The 14,177-nt window shown below is 44.6% G+C and overlaps 1 protein-coding gene across 4 annotated transcripts in view; it reads right to left on the bottom strand.

Annotated features, from left to right (window-relative positions):
- The window catches only part of PAK1 (p21 (RAC1) activated kinase 1), an 87,189-nt gene that overhangs the window by 72,696 nt on the left and 316 nt on the right, over positions 1 to 14,177 (bottom strand). Inside the window, exon 2 of one of the 4 annotated variants that reach the window (XM_054269689.1) lies at positions 13,988 to 14,102. The gene's annotated coding sequence lies outside the window, so the exon portion shown is untranslated. Of the gene's footprint in view, positions 1 to 182; positions 253 to 570; positions 630 to 990; positions 1,092 to 13,987; positions 14,103 to 14,177 lie in introns of those variants that run through there. The other 3 variants (XM_054269687.1, XM_054269692.1, XM_054269690.1) reach the window with 3 other exon arrangements.

Genomic DNA, 14,177 nt, shown 5'->3' with positions numbered 1-14,177 from the left:
AGGGCTCCCCGCTCGCCAAGCCCGGGGGCTGAGAACAACTCCCTTTGTTAAATGAATGAGCCGGGGAGGCAGGAGCGGGGAGGCAGGAGGGGGAAATAGGAGGGGGAAGCCAAGGCCAGTACCCCCTTCTAAAAGAAAATTTCAAAAGGAGGGAGGAAGAGAAAAGCTGAAGAAGAACGCACCCGTTCGCTCAACCCCTGCGCAAACTTCCCGGTTACCAAACAAGCGAGGAAATCCCCTTCCCCGGCGCGGCGGCACTCACCTTCCGCCCGCCGCAAGGTGCTGCCCGGCTCTCCCGCGGCTCCGCGCCCGCCCCGCTGCCCACACCGCCCCTATTGTCGGCCCGGCGCCGCCCCCCGCGCCCTGCCCGCCTTGCCGCGGCCATTGGCTCCGGGGGGCCCGCCCCGCACCCCCCTGCCGCCAAGGTGGGCAGCCGGGCCCGCCGGGGCGGGGAAGGGGTCGGGGGTAAGGGTCGGGGGCGGGTCCTTCCCGCTCCGCTCGGCGGCGGCCCGGGCGCGGCATCGCTCCGAGGGGCCCGCGAGGGAAAGTTTTTTTGGGAGGGGGTGGTACCTCGGCGGCGCCGCAGAGCGGGACCCGGGAGCGTGGTGCGCTGCCCCGGGGAGCCGCGGGCTGTGCTCGGGCTGAGCTCCGGCCGGGCTGCCGCTGCAGGCGGTCCCGGAGCCCGCAGCTCCGCCGGGCAGAGGGCGGGAGCGGCGCTGGCCTGGCTGGGACGTGGGAGTCTTGGGCGATCACGCCATCAGCGGAGCTGCCATGCGGGGAGTGGATGGCCGGCAACTGCACCCTTGGCGAGCGGCGCTGCGATGACTTTATGTGCGCTGCGATGACTTTATGTGTGCTGCTCGTATCGCGCTGCGCTATCGCGGAGCCGGCTCCATTGTGCTGAGGTCTGTGTGCGTGCAGATCCAAAAAAGGCAAGAGTAAAATGGGCTCTGCCCTGCTGCTGTGTTGCACAAGCCGAGGCGTCTATACCTTATATTGCCGGGATCTGGGTGTCCCCTCTCCCCGTGATGCACAGCTCGCTGGAAACTTGTCACCCTAGTTAACAGGAGTTTTCGGCTCAGCGCTTGAGCTGTGCCTGCAGAGAAAAAGAGGAGGGGTTTGACTGCACGTACAGCGCAGGGCTCTCGGAAAGAGAGCACGGGCATGCCGAGGTGTTCTTGGGACGTGCTCTCTAGAGGTGCGAAGGGGAAATGTTGAAGTGAAGCAGGTAGTTCCAGGCAAAAGGGAGACAAGCTTTGTACCGAGGCAGCATGCCCTACACACGACAGATTAAGACAGCGCTGCCACAGTCTCGCCCTTCCCCCTCGTACCAACATTTATCAGTTCCCGTGATAAGTTTGTTCGGGAGCTAAACCAGCAGAAAATTAACATCGCAAAAGTAAACAAATGGAGGAAGCGAGAACTCGAGTCTGAGACTGATAGGGAGAGTGGGAATGCCACAGAGCTGATTTCAGCAGCTGAACCTGCTGTGGAATTGTGCACTTGGAAGCACTTCCCTCTGTCGGATACATTTAACATTGGATTCAAATCCACGCACGCGGGCAGATTGCATGAGCTCCCTCAAGCATCCTCTGCCCGTAGTCTGGTTGCAACACGAAGGTTTTTATGTAGTTCAATGTAATATGTATCAGTCCCGTCACTTCAAAGACAGGATCAGACCGTGTCAGGAAAATCCCAGAGATACATGGGAATTTACAGGATTGCTGCTGGGGGGGAGGGAACAAACTGAGGCAAAAGCCACGCAACTCAGCTTAAATGCTGGATCCATGAAGGGAGCTCCATCAAAGCTGGAGTTAAAACCCAAGAGTGACCCTTTGGCCCTGAACTGAGAGCTGAAAAGTGACTTCCTTTTGTACCATGCTTGAAATCCCAAAACCTTTTCGGAAACATGGATGCACGCTGACAATTTTAAAAAATAAATTTTGAATCCAGACAAGAGAACAGCCCAAAATACTCCATAAACATGTCTGTTTGACAAGATGCTTTACCACATACATTCATTCAACCACACAGAGAATGGATAAGTCAGGAAATTGCGGTGGTTGACCCAAGACCTGGTCCATGTACACGGGGTGCACTGCACTCTACTGAGCCCTGGAGAGGTCCATCTGGACTGCTGTGACCAGTGCCAGGCTCCACAGTCCAAGAGAAACATGGAGCTCCTGGAGTGGGCTGTGTAACTGTGGTGTTTGCCCAAAGCACCTGCCCAAAGAGCTACAAGTATGATGAGGGGACAGGAGCATCTCTCTTATGAGGAAAGGCTGAGGGAGCTTGGCATGTTCAGCCTCAAGAAGAGACAGCTGAGACAACTGAGGGACAATCAATACACAGGTTAACTCAGTTCAGAAATTCTTTTGAATAAACCTTTGTATATTTGCTGCTGATGAATCTCACCAAAATCTTAAGAACCCTTATGTTTTGCTATTTTCCTACTCTGTAGTAATGTGGAACCCTAATGGAATATCCAGGAATTGCAATACTTAGAGATTTCTGAATTTACCCAAAGTTCAAGACTCATTTGTCTGAAACTATTGCTGGATATTTCAGAGGGAGTTCCTAAACGAAAGGAGGAAGACGTCCATGAACAGCATAAGAACAGGATAGAAAGCTACCGCTGCAAACCAGAATTTGGTACTTCAGAAAGGAATGAGTGAAATGTAAATCTTTTTATTTGCATTTCTTAGCACTCACAGCTAAGGGTTCAGGGGTTTTCAGGCAAAGGATCCATCTTGCCTTGCGCTCAGGTTTAAGTAAGATGGTCCTTTTCCAATATGGAGGAAAAGGGGGATCTCTAACACCTCAAAAGGGTCTCCTGTGTTCTGTGGGAAGAAGCCTGGCACCAGACCCCAGCCTCAAAGACCAACTCAGTTGAATAATCGATTTCACAGTGATCACATAAGAGCTGCATTTTCCTCCCCTTCAGACACACAGCAGAACAAGCAGTGCACTGCCGTGGGGCACAGCCTGATGATTTCTTCTTTGTCAGCAGCACCAGTATCAATAGTTCTTCCTCTGCTGTTCATCTCTGCTCCTGAGCTACTCCCTGCACTGTGCCAACACAGCTATTTGTGCAGCTGTGTAATGGAAGGGATCAAGGAACTGGTCCACCTAGGAGTTTTCCTAGGTGTTTTTACTCAGATCAAATCCCCAAATACCTTGGCTGACACGATGCAGGAGGAACACAAGAGCATGTGAAATCACAGGAGCTGAAGCTTAGCTGAGGGACAGTAACTTGTTAGGATGTGCCCACTTAGTCACCTGCAATAACCTGTCCACTCATTTAATCTGCTCAAGCAAACGGAGACAAATTGGACTCAGCCTACATGGAAGAAAACAGAGTTCATGAATGACTTGAAAACTAATTACAGATCTCTAGATTTTACTAGCAGGGAAAGAAAAAAGACAAAAAGAAAAATTGAGTCCTATAGTTACACAACACAAAATTACAAAGTTCCTCAGCTAAATATCATACTGTGAAGATGAAGAAACAGCAAGCACCAGCAAGCAAAACTGAAGGTGATAGTGGGTCAGCACAGTACTGCCTGGAGGTTTCTCACCCAGTAAATCAGAAGTCAATCCAGCAAAGTAATGTTGTTATAGTGGTGTGAAGAAGAAGACAGACTATGATTCATCACTGCCCTACATGTAATGTAAGTTTGTACAGCTCTGCAAAATGTATGTAAAACAGTTTCAAATCACAACTATTTCCTTTTCATTTTGTCCAGATTATGCAGTACACTAAAGCAGTAAGGAATGTGTTTCTGGACACAAATCTATGATGCACAAATGTTTTTGCTAAACAAACACACAAAAGCAGGACAGCAACAATCTTTCATTTCCTCAGTAAATTTTAGGGAGTTTTCGTGCCAGAAAAGCAAAGTAAAAACTAGAAAGGGCCAGAACACCTGACTAGCACAGTGTAGCATCTGGTTCCTATCTTAAATATCCTGATGTTAGATGGTATGTAATACCCATCACAACAGAAGTTAAAATCACTTCCAAAATGTATACAAATAGCACATTACCTCTGACACATATTTAAGATGGACATGCACCTCCTAACATCCTGTAGAAAGGTTTGCTATGATTTCTCTGCCCTAGAATGAATTCAAATACTTAAGTAAGAAGCAGGGTCATCATCTTAGCAAAGCTGGCTCTGGGTTACACTTCTTGATCTTAGCACTGAAGTCGAAAATCCAGCTTATGCAAGAACATTTCTCAGGATTTGACTCTATGCAGCTGTTTCACTCCGGATAAATGGTTAAGGCATCGTACTGTACATGTTCCCACTTGCCACTTAGTCCTCCATTTCTCTACTGAGAAGCTCACAGTAAAGGGTCAGGATCTGTCTGGTACAGTTATAACAGTTATTACAACTTGGTGGGGGTTTTTTTGTTTGTTTGTTTTTGTCTGGGTTTGTTTTGGTTTGGTTTTTTTTGGATGCTTCAAGCCCGAATAATTCTGCTTCTTCTTATGGGTTACTTACTTGTTGGTTAAGTTACCCTATAGTTGGTTGAAAACTCAGAGGAACTTTCATGCCATTCCAATTTTAAATAATCTCTTACCGCTTCATTGAAGTCCTGGAATCTTGCAAAACCTTTACATTCCAGATCTCCTTTAGCCAGGAAATTGCACAGAGACAGCTAGGAGCGCTCAGTGCTTTGGTGAGCAGTCAGCAAGTCACGGAATACTAGGGAAGCCACAAATGACTGTTTGATTCTGGAAGCCTTGTGTATCTCTGGAAGTCATAAAATACAGATGGGCAATGGCTTAACAGTGAGGTCAGTCTTTGATTCATTAGCTAACAGCTGAATTTAAGCACAGATATGTGAGTTTTGAGGCATGCTGCTAATTCAAGCTTAAAAGCAAGGGGGGAGTTTTACCCTGTGCTGTGAGTTTCTTTGGAGCTGTACAGAATCATGGCTTTGGCTTAGGTTTTGTATGTTCTCTCAATGATCTTAATAGTTTGGGTTTTGGAAAAATTTTATTAGGCACTGGTAATCTTAGGTCAAAAACATATTTAAATGCTATAAGGTCTTCTTTGTGGGTGAAGGTATAAACTTCAAACACGCTGGGTCAGTCACTGGAGCTATAAGAATTCACACCACAGGCTGACCATTTGTATTGTAAATCCTACACTGTGCAATAATCTGTGGAGATGAGCGCCATACCAGAAGAGTCTGGTTTTAGATATTAAAAACAGTACTGATGTGCTCCAAAAACAGGAATTTGGTTCAGAATTTTGTCTTTCAGTCTCCCAATTGCAGTCACAGCTATGGTTCCCTACATCAAACTTCCCTCTGCCTGCAGTCTAAAAAAGACCTATCCCTGCCTTTCCCTATTCTTCTCCAGCTGTATCAAGAAACATCTACTTATTACTACTTCCTCTCCTTTCCCCTTCCTTCCACCTTCCAGCCTTATTTAATCATTCACCTCACTTTGAAAGTCACTTTCCTCCCTGATCCCACCAGCCAACCTAAGGCTGAATGTGAATACAGTCTACACACTCTTTTAGGGATCCATGTCCCATCCTGACTGGAAATTATCCCAGAATGGTTAGGGTGGGAAGGGACCTTAAAGACCATTTTATCCCAACTCCCCTGCCATGGGCAGGGATACCTTCCACTAGACCAGGTCGCTCAGAGCCCCATCCAACCTGGCCTGAAACACTTCCAAGGGATGGGGCATACACTGCTTCTCTGGGCATCCCATTCCAGTGCTTCACCACTTTAGTAGTGAAGAATCATGGCAGCAGCCCTGCTTTACAAAACACAGGCAGCAGCAAAGAACGAGGCTCCCAGGGAGAGCAAGAGGGAGGGAGGGGGAGGCCGTAAACGCTGCTCATTCACTTGGGCCTTTGGAGCATGAAGGAATTGCTGCCAACGAAGGAAGTGTGGAAAGTAGCATAGTAATGGCAGGCAGGCAAACATCTCAAGCACATGAGAGCCTGGCTCCCAAGTGACAGAATACCTGCAGAAATCTCTGAACAATCTATGGCTGCTGGCTCTCGTTCAGCCAGCAGTACAAGGTCCTGGCCTGTGATACTGTGTGGCAGAGCCCTCTTAGAACTCTCTGGGTGACTGTCCTGGCCTCAGGTGTCAACTGGTTCTCTGCACTGTCCCAGAACCATGACTCTAATTTTCTCTCCTTAATATAAAGAAATCAAAAAAAAAAAAAACCTCAATACTGCCCAAAATGTAAATTTGCTACCTAGAACAGATTTCCCAGCAGACAAGTCTATGACAGGTTTTCCTTCCAGGATTCAGCTTACAGAATTGCAATGCTTTTATAACAAACACTCAGAATCACTTTTCCATTCATTTTATTGTGGTTTATGATGAGAAAAATCCTCCTCTGTGAGAATGTGGAAGAACACAGTAGAAATACATTTACGCATTTCTTGGGCTCAACAACTCCTGCTGAACCAGTAAGGAAACAAGAATACATTACTGAAACTTAAATTAATCTAAATTATTCTGAACTATGCTATTTTTTTTTCCTTTTACCTATAAGTGGGGAGAAATAAAAAAGAAAGCATAACATCAAGGGGACAGAACTCCGGAAGTGTGGAAAAAGAAAAGTGCGCTAAATTTACCTTTCATTAGGAACTCCTCAAGTTTATTGGGCTACCATACAAGGAAAGTAACAATAAAGATAATTTTAAAATCAATTAGCTTTTCCTCTCTCTATTGACTTTTTTAAAGAATGCCTCTTGAGAGTTTTCTCTTTCAGTGTCAGGGCTTAAAAACATAGCTAGGTAATGCAAAAGACAGTCTGAATGAGACATCAGACGGAGACTACTAATCCAGGGTTATTTATTACTCAAAACCTAACAAAAGCAGCTCATTTTTCTATGCAGAAAGTCTTAGTAGCATGGGAGGACACTGTAAACAGAGGAGGGTGAGGCTGAGAGAGATTGTAACAGCGTAATGGCACCACAAAAGTAGATTCTTTTGCTGGTTTTGCTGAGCTTATTCAAATTGAATGACTCTGAAGAGCTGATTCTGTTTTAACTGGAGCCAGTGAAAGATTTGACACACATTTCAGAGTACAAAACCAGCCCTTCAGTTATAGCACCTCTGCCAGATTTTGTTTCACACCCTGCCAAAATGTCATAGCTTGAATCACTTCAGTAGCTTGGGCCATTTAAAACTGGACTGAATAAAACCCTGGAGAATAAACTGCAGAGAGGAATCTTCCCCTGCTCTTTCCCTTATCTCTGCTCTTCTGCCTCACTGGGTTACATGAATAGCAACCAAAAACTGCAGAGCCCTGACAGACATGGTGTCTCTGGGCATTTTGGATGTTTCACAAGCAAGCTTTGAAAACGTGAAACCTCTGTCCTTCAGTTCTACCCATTTGCATTGTGTCCAAGAGGACCTAAGTGGATCATAACAGAAAGATTATAGAGAAGCTGACTTCAAATGTTTTGGAAAAACTGCGTTGAATTTGAGATTTCAGGGCAGCTTCAAACATCAGTGCAGTAAAATGTTATTAAAGTGCAAAGTAAAGATCTTCAGCAACATAATCTGAACTGACCTGGAGCAGACAAAATATCATAGAAACAGCAAGATAATTCAAGTTATTAACTCATCAAAAAGCTGGAGAGATGGAACACCCATTTTGCAGGGTAGAGAGTGACTTTGACAGTTAACCCAATAGAGGGAGCTATACAAGCTCAGGGGCAATTTGGCTGAGGACAGTGATACTGATAATTAAATTGTACTGGTTGGTCACACTATAACCAGAGTTACATGAGAGATATAGATCACAACAAGCCTGCCAAGAGAGCTGCCCCTGCAGAATTCCTTTGATATGATGTACATCTCAGTGCTGTCCAAATTGCTGATGAGTCATGGATTGTTCTGCAGGACACAGGAAAGCTTAATAAATTATTTTATTGCATAATCTTTTCCTATTGATTCCTTGTAGATACCTGCAGGAACTTCTAAATAACAACACACAACCCCCTGAGCTTTTTCAGAGGCTGCCTCAGCATACCACATAGGTCTTGCAAAGCTGCCAGGATAAAACTGAGGTTTCAGGAACATACCAACCTCTGGCTTTACATTCCTGTCAAGTTGCCTCTGCAATCAGAGGGATGTCAAGTTGCACTGGCTGTAATTGGCCATAAGATCTCCAATGAGATTTCTATCCTGAATCTCACCATCTTGTTTCAGTTTGTTAATTGACAGTTTTTGGGATGGCTATTTGCCTTTCTTTTTACCACATTTTCCGGGATATGCAGAGATTCTCATCAAATTATTACAGACTTAGCAAGTAATTAACTTCATCAGCATAAATTAAGCACCAAACCATCCTAGGAGCTGTATTGCAGATGGGGAAATTAGGTAAGAGTTCAATCTGTAGCCTCAGGCTCTGCAGCAAAACTGCTGCAATAATGCTTTTTGAATTCGAGTTCCTACTTCCCATTTCTGCTCTCAGATGAAATCAATCCTTTAAGCTGCCTCTGAAAGCTTCCAATTGCACCAAATATAAACCTTGTAGAAGGGATGTGGGCCTGCAGTCATACAGAGAACTAATCTTCAGCAGGCAGGTGAACTATAGGGAGGAAACATTCAATATTGCCATTTGCAATTGGCAGCCTCTGTCCACAGGCTTTGCAAGAGAGCAGCCCCTGCAGGAAACTGTGATCCTGAAACTGGTTCTCTGGTGACAGTGGCCTTTATCACACACAGAGATGAAGGTGCAAATGGCTGTCTAGACAAAAAGGGTCTAGAGGTCCAAGGTAAATAATTTTCAAAAAACAGTGCAGAAAGTGAGTTAACTGCTGATGTATGCAGACCATGTTTGAAAGAGAAGGGCAAAGCTACTTGCTGAAGGGAAACCAGGTTTGGGAACATTTAAACTTCAGGATGGTCAATGCTCTGTTGTGAAATCTGTGTATTGAGGATTTCTTATTTTGCCTGTGTGGCTAGATTTCTGGGAAGAGCACTTTCCATAAAACCATATTCAAGAAGCCAATGCTGAAGTAATTATTTTCCCCCTTTAGTTTACAAGTGGTTACAAAACAATGAAGCTCTCAGTTCTTTACGCTTCGCAGGGGAGAATGTACAAAGAGCTGCTTAATCTCTTTCAGTTCAGCTCTTTAATTCCCATGGGTATCCAGTTGCAGGTATCTGTATCAGTCCCTGAGTTCTCAGCTGTGCATCAAACTGCTGGCTCTTGTTTTAACACGCTGTTTCAGAGCCGACCAGGTTTCAGCATGAACATGTGAGGGCTGCTGTGCCTAAGCCCGTTTGACGTTGGCAGAGGAGCAGCATCACAGGTCCAGCAGTGCTCGCTCTGGTGAGGAAATGCCAAGTAAGCACTTTCACAGTGCCAGGCTAATCTTAACGCTGACGTTTGCCATCCAGAAGGAAGCAAGCTGTACAACTAAAGGAGGCACGTCACCAAGGAAGATTTGAATGCTTCCTGATTGGTTTCCCAAATATTTATGTCATTTGCTTCTAACTGAGGCTAGCTTGCAATTCAAGTATTAGATGGTTTTCTCAAGTGCAAACTGCAATTAAGGAATCAGAAGGCAAGATGCAAACCATACTACAGGATCAGCTAAGAAAAAATGGTGAAACCAGACAAATTAATTTTCAATTTATTTCCTCTCATTATTGCTAGACAGTCTCAAATGCAAAGTGAAAAAAAAAAAAAAACCATAAACATATTTATAGCTAATGTAATAAATTAACACCTGTATGCTATATTAATGCATGAAATTTGCTAAATTAAAATGCTAAACTAAAATGCTATATTTGGCTTCAGTCACTTAGCAACAGCTGCATCAGTTTAAGACATTTCCATTCTGCAGCTGTTAGCTGGTACCTCAGGCTGGAGCTCCCATAGAATCACAGAGTGGTTTGACTTGGAAGTGACCTTAAAGCTCATCTTGTTCCAGCCCCCTGCCATGGGCAGGGACACCTTCTACTAGACCAAGAGCTCAGGACTTGGTCTAGTAGTCAGACCAGGTTACTGGACCAGGCCCCATGCAGCCTGGCTTTGAACACTTCCAGTGATGGGGCAACCACAGCTTCCTGGGCAACGTGCAATGGGTGCCTCACCATCCTCACAGGGAAGAATTTCTCCCTGGTATCTAATCTAATCTAAAATTTCTCCCTGGTATCTAATCTAATGTACACCCTCTTTCAGTTTAAAGCCATTTTCTCTTGTCCTCTGACTTCATGCCCTTGTCAAAAGTCCCTCTCCAGCTCTCTTGTTGCCCCTTTAGGCCCTGGAAGGTGCCCCTCCAGGAGCCTGGAAGGTCTTCCCAGAGCCTTCTCTCCTCCAGGCTGAACAGCCCCAACTCTCTCAGCCTGTCTCCAGAGCAGAGGTGCTCCAGCCTCCTGATAATTTTTGCAGCACTAGTCAGATCCATATCCCCTCCATGCTGAAAACCCCAGAGCTGGATTCAATACTCCAGGTGGGGTGTCACTAGAGCAGAGGGGCAGAATCCCCTCCCTCACCCTGCTGCCTGCACTGCTTTGGATACAGCCCAGGACACAGCTGAGCTGTGAGTATTGTCGAGTCATGTCCAGCCTTTCATCCACCAGCACTCCCAAGTCTTCTTCTCAGAGCTGCGATCAATCCATTCATTCTCCAGTCTGTATTGATACCAGGAGTTGCTCAATTCACATGAAGAATCTTGCACTTGGCCTTTTTTAACCTCATGAAGCTCCCACAGACCCACTTCTCGAGCTTGTCCAGGTCCCTCTGGATGCCATCCCATCCTCCAGGTGCATCAGCTGCACCACACATCTTTGTGTCATCTGCAGACTTGCTGAGGGTGCCCTCATCCCTCCGCCAAAATCAGCAGAAGGAAATGTGTGCCTGCATTTTGCCTGCTGCTCTCCAAAACCAAGTGTCCTAATTCAGATGCATATTTATCATCTATCTACTGGTTTGGTTTTGTCATCAGGCAGAAGCCTCAGCACCTGCTCATTCTGACAGCTGTGAGGTGAGGCAGTACCCCACACCAGAGGGGCAGAACAAGCAGACACATCTTAAACTGCCACAGCAATAATCACCAGAGTGTATTCAGCAGTGCCTGAAGCGAAGATTAAAGTAGAAATGAGAAAAAGCATGAAAGCGCCCAAGGAAATAATCACAAGAAAAATTGCTAAAGGAATTTTGTCACGGTGCAACAAACTATTTAGAAATTACTCTGCCAAAAAGAAGGAGCATAAAGGTTAGGAGACACCCCAGGGGAAAGGGACATCTAGTCTTGGTCCAAGCTATCTTGGCTACCCAACTGCAATGCTGTGGTTATTTATTTACTTATTTCCTGATGTGACTGTGAGTGCTGTGATGTGTGTTCAGGTCAGTGCTGTCCCCTGTGAGGCAGGTGTGCCTGGGGCACAGCTTCCAGATCACACCCTCAGTGGATGCAGATAAAGGAATGCCTTGACCATCATGGGTAGAATTAAGAGCAACACAAAAGCTGAACTGCTTGCCAAGAAAAATTCAGAAAGCAAGAAACTTTGCCATCCAGAAAGAAATCTCTTGGGCTGGTGATTTTGAAGGACAATGCTTTTAAACTATACACCTAAATTCCAATAAAATAATGCTTCAAAATTAGTATTTTCATCCTTAGATATTCCTGCCAGAGAATGCCACCAGAATAAACAAATTCAATAAGTTACATTCACAGAAAGATCATATCTGTGGCATGGTGCTTACATTTTCTTGTTCAAAAGGATCAAAGAAATGTCTCTCTGGGACCTGCAGCATCTCCAGCTTCACTGAATGCCCTTGGGCAGGGCATAGTGGTGTGTCTGGAGCAATGGGGTACCAGGTATCCCCAGAGATCATATGCTATTCATCAGGCTGGAACTCCCTCAAGCACAGGGATGCTTTCTCCCATGCTTTCCTTTGGCAAGAAGAACTACACAAAATACACAAGAACAGCACTGCAGCCTCCATAATAAAATTTAAGATAAGGATGGTGCCATCATGCTCAGCCACAAAGAAGCAATTGGTATGCTGGAAATGCTGCTTGTTTTATTAATCATCCTAATTTTTCATTGTGTTGTCTTTCTTCATGAACAGAAAAAGACAGCAAACAGCTAGCCTGTTTCTTCTGCTCCTAGCCTGTGTATAATCTGCACAGTCACCAGGGATGCCATAATTTTTGGCTGATGCATTTCAGTTTTAAAAACTAAGCAGACAAAACATGCACCCAGCCTAGGCAGTAAGTCATTAAAATCCCATTAAATGTCCATACCTGAAAATCATACCTGGATCACATCTTATACAGACCAAGTTCAAGGCCTCCATCTGATGTTTTATCAGCACCCACAATGGCAAGGCCATGGCTTGTAGGCACCACCATAACAATAATTATGAGTAATCATTTGCAACCTAAATGATCCAGTAATAATTTGCCAAGCCTGAACTCACAGCTCCAGCATGACACACACAACATCCAAACCACCCACTGGTACTGCAAAGAGCAGGAATTACTGTGCTTATTTATTTATTTCCACTGGGAGCAGCACATCCTCTTGTAGAAATGGAGGAAAACCATCCAACATTGCAGTTACATGACTAATCTCTGTAACAAACAGGCACTGAAATACACCCAGGAAAACAACCTAATAAGCTGAGTGGGCCAAATCCTCCTCTGCTCAGTATCCTTGATAGTCATTTATGTCATGCCAGGGAGTAAGATAACAAGAGTTCATTGCCTGTTTTGCCCACACTTTGTACATATACAAATTAGAGCTATTAAAAAATTATTTTCAGCTTATATGCTACTATATTCAAACCACCAGTAAGTCCACTTCAGCTTTTGTTAGCCTAGGTAGGAATTGCATGTGGTTCCTTCCTACTAAAGGAGCTAAATTTCCTTCAGCAGATGATCCTCAGGCTTAATAAGTAAATCTAGAACTGAAGATTTGTGTTGAAACATGAAAAAGAAGTAAGCAGGTTGCTATTATTAAACAAATTCCAATCAGAGATGGCCAGTGCCTATATATTTTCCTGGTTTTCTTTCCCAAACCGTGGAAGGTAATGTGATGGCTGAGAAAATCACAAAAACAGCAGGTTACAAGGCTTACTTCATAAGGGAATATAAACTGAAATGCATTACCTTAAGTGCTTTTAAAAAATAAATCAGCTCAGCAAGCAACCCAAATCCTCAAAACCTATATAGGAAGTTCTCTACCTCCAAAGTGTTCCCCTTCTCCAACCTTCTAGGTCTGTTTTGGTTTGGTTTTTTTAACAGCACAATTATTTGAAGGTATCCAGCATGAGCAGAAATGCAGCTGAAATCATTGCTTTGCAAAGTGTGAGGAATGAGAGATTTCCCTTTCAAACCCACTCTGCAAACTACTTCCAAAACCAGTTGAGTCTTGGTCTACTTTATAAAATAGTATAAAAAAGATGTTTTGTAGGTTTGCAGGCAGTACACAGAGCAGAATTTGCACTTGCCCAGGACTTATCAGCAGACCATGTCAAGCACACACTCACAGACAATTTTATATACACAGGTAAGCAAAAAACCTCTGTTCACAGCCTACATACATGCAGTGACAACACCCTGACAGCTGCTAGTTGTCAACCCAGACAGAGCTTGCAAAATCAGAGTGGGGTTCACCCCTTTTGCTGTTTACCTGCATATTTTCCATGAGTCTTTCCCTAATGACCTGTTAGTTTAACGTAGACAATATGGCACAAAACAACCAGTTTAATGGCTCACAAAACAACCAGTTTAATGCAATCACGCAAAATCCCAATTAAGTAAGAAACTTTGACCTCACCTGTTTATGTCACCTTTCTTGCCCTAATCCTCACTTTCGCCTGTTTAGCTCAGTTATCTTTGTGGCAACACACCAACTACTCCACTGAAGTTTCAAGAGATCCCATTTTCCTTGTCAAAAATCAGTTTTTTCACAAAATAAAGATACTCTTGTTGTGATACTATCTATTTTGGTTAACTCCTTTTACTTCTTACCTGATCTCCACTTGTTTCTAAATTCTCCAGATTTGTTGTCAAGCCTCTGCTTCCATCAAGGCCAGATTAGTTCTCCTGAGAGGCTTACAGGCTAAGCTGCAGTTTGCTGGTTGCTCTGCGAGATGGCCAATGAAGAAATAGCACATTTGAGACCTCTGCTCCACAGAGATTTGGGCTTTCTTTAAACTAA

Source organism: Melozone crissalis, unplaced genomic scaffold, assembly GCF_028551555.1.
Source record: "Melozone crissalis strain CALT ecotype California unplaced genomic scaffold, PUWL_Pcris_2 ptg000008l_1, whole genome shotgun sequence".
NCBI classification, from domain to species: Eukaryota; Metazoa; Chordata; class Aves; order Passeriformes; family Passerellidae; genus Melozone; species Melozone crissalis.
The sequence above is the reverse complement of the archived record's forward strand: the minus strand, read 5'-3'. Positions and strand labels throughout refer to the sequence as shown.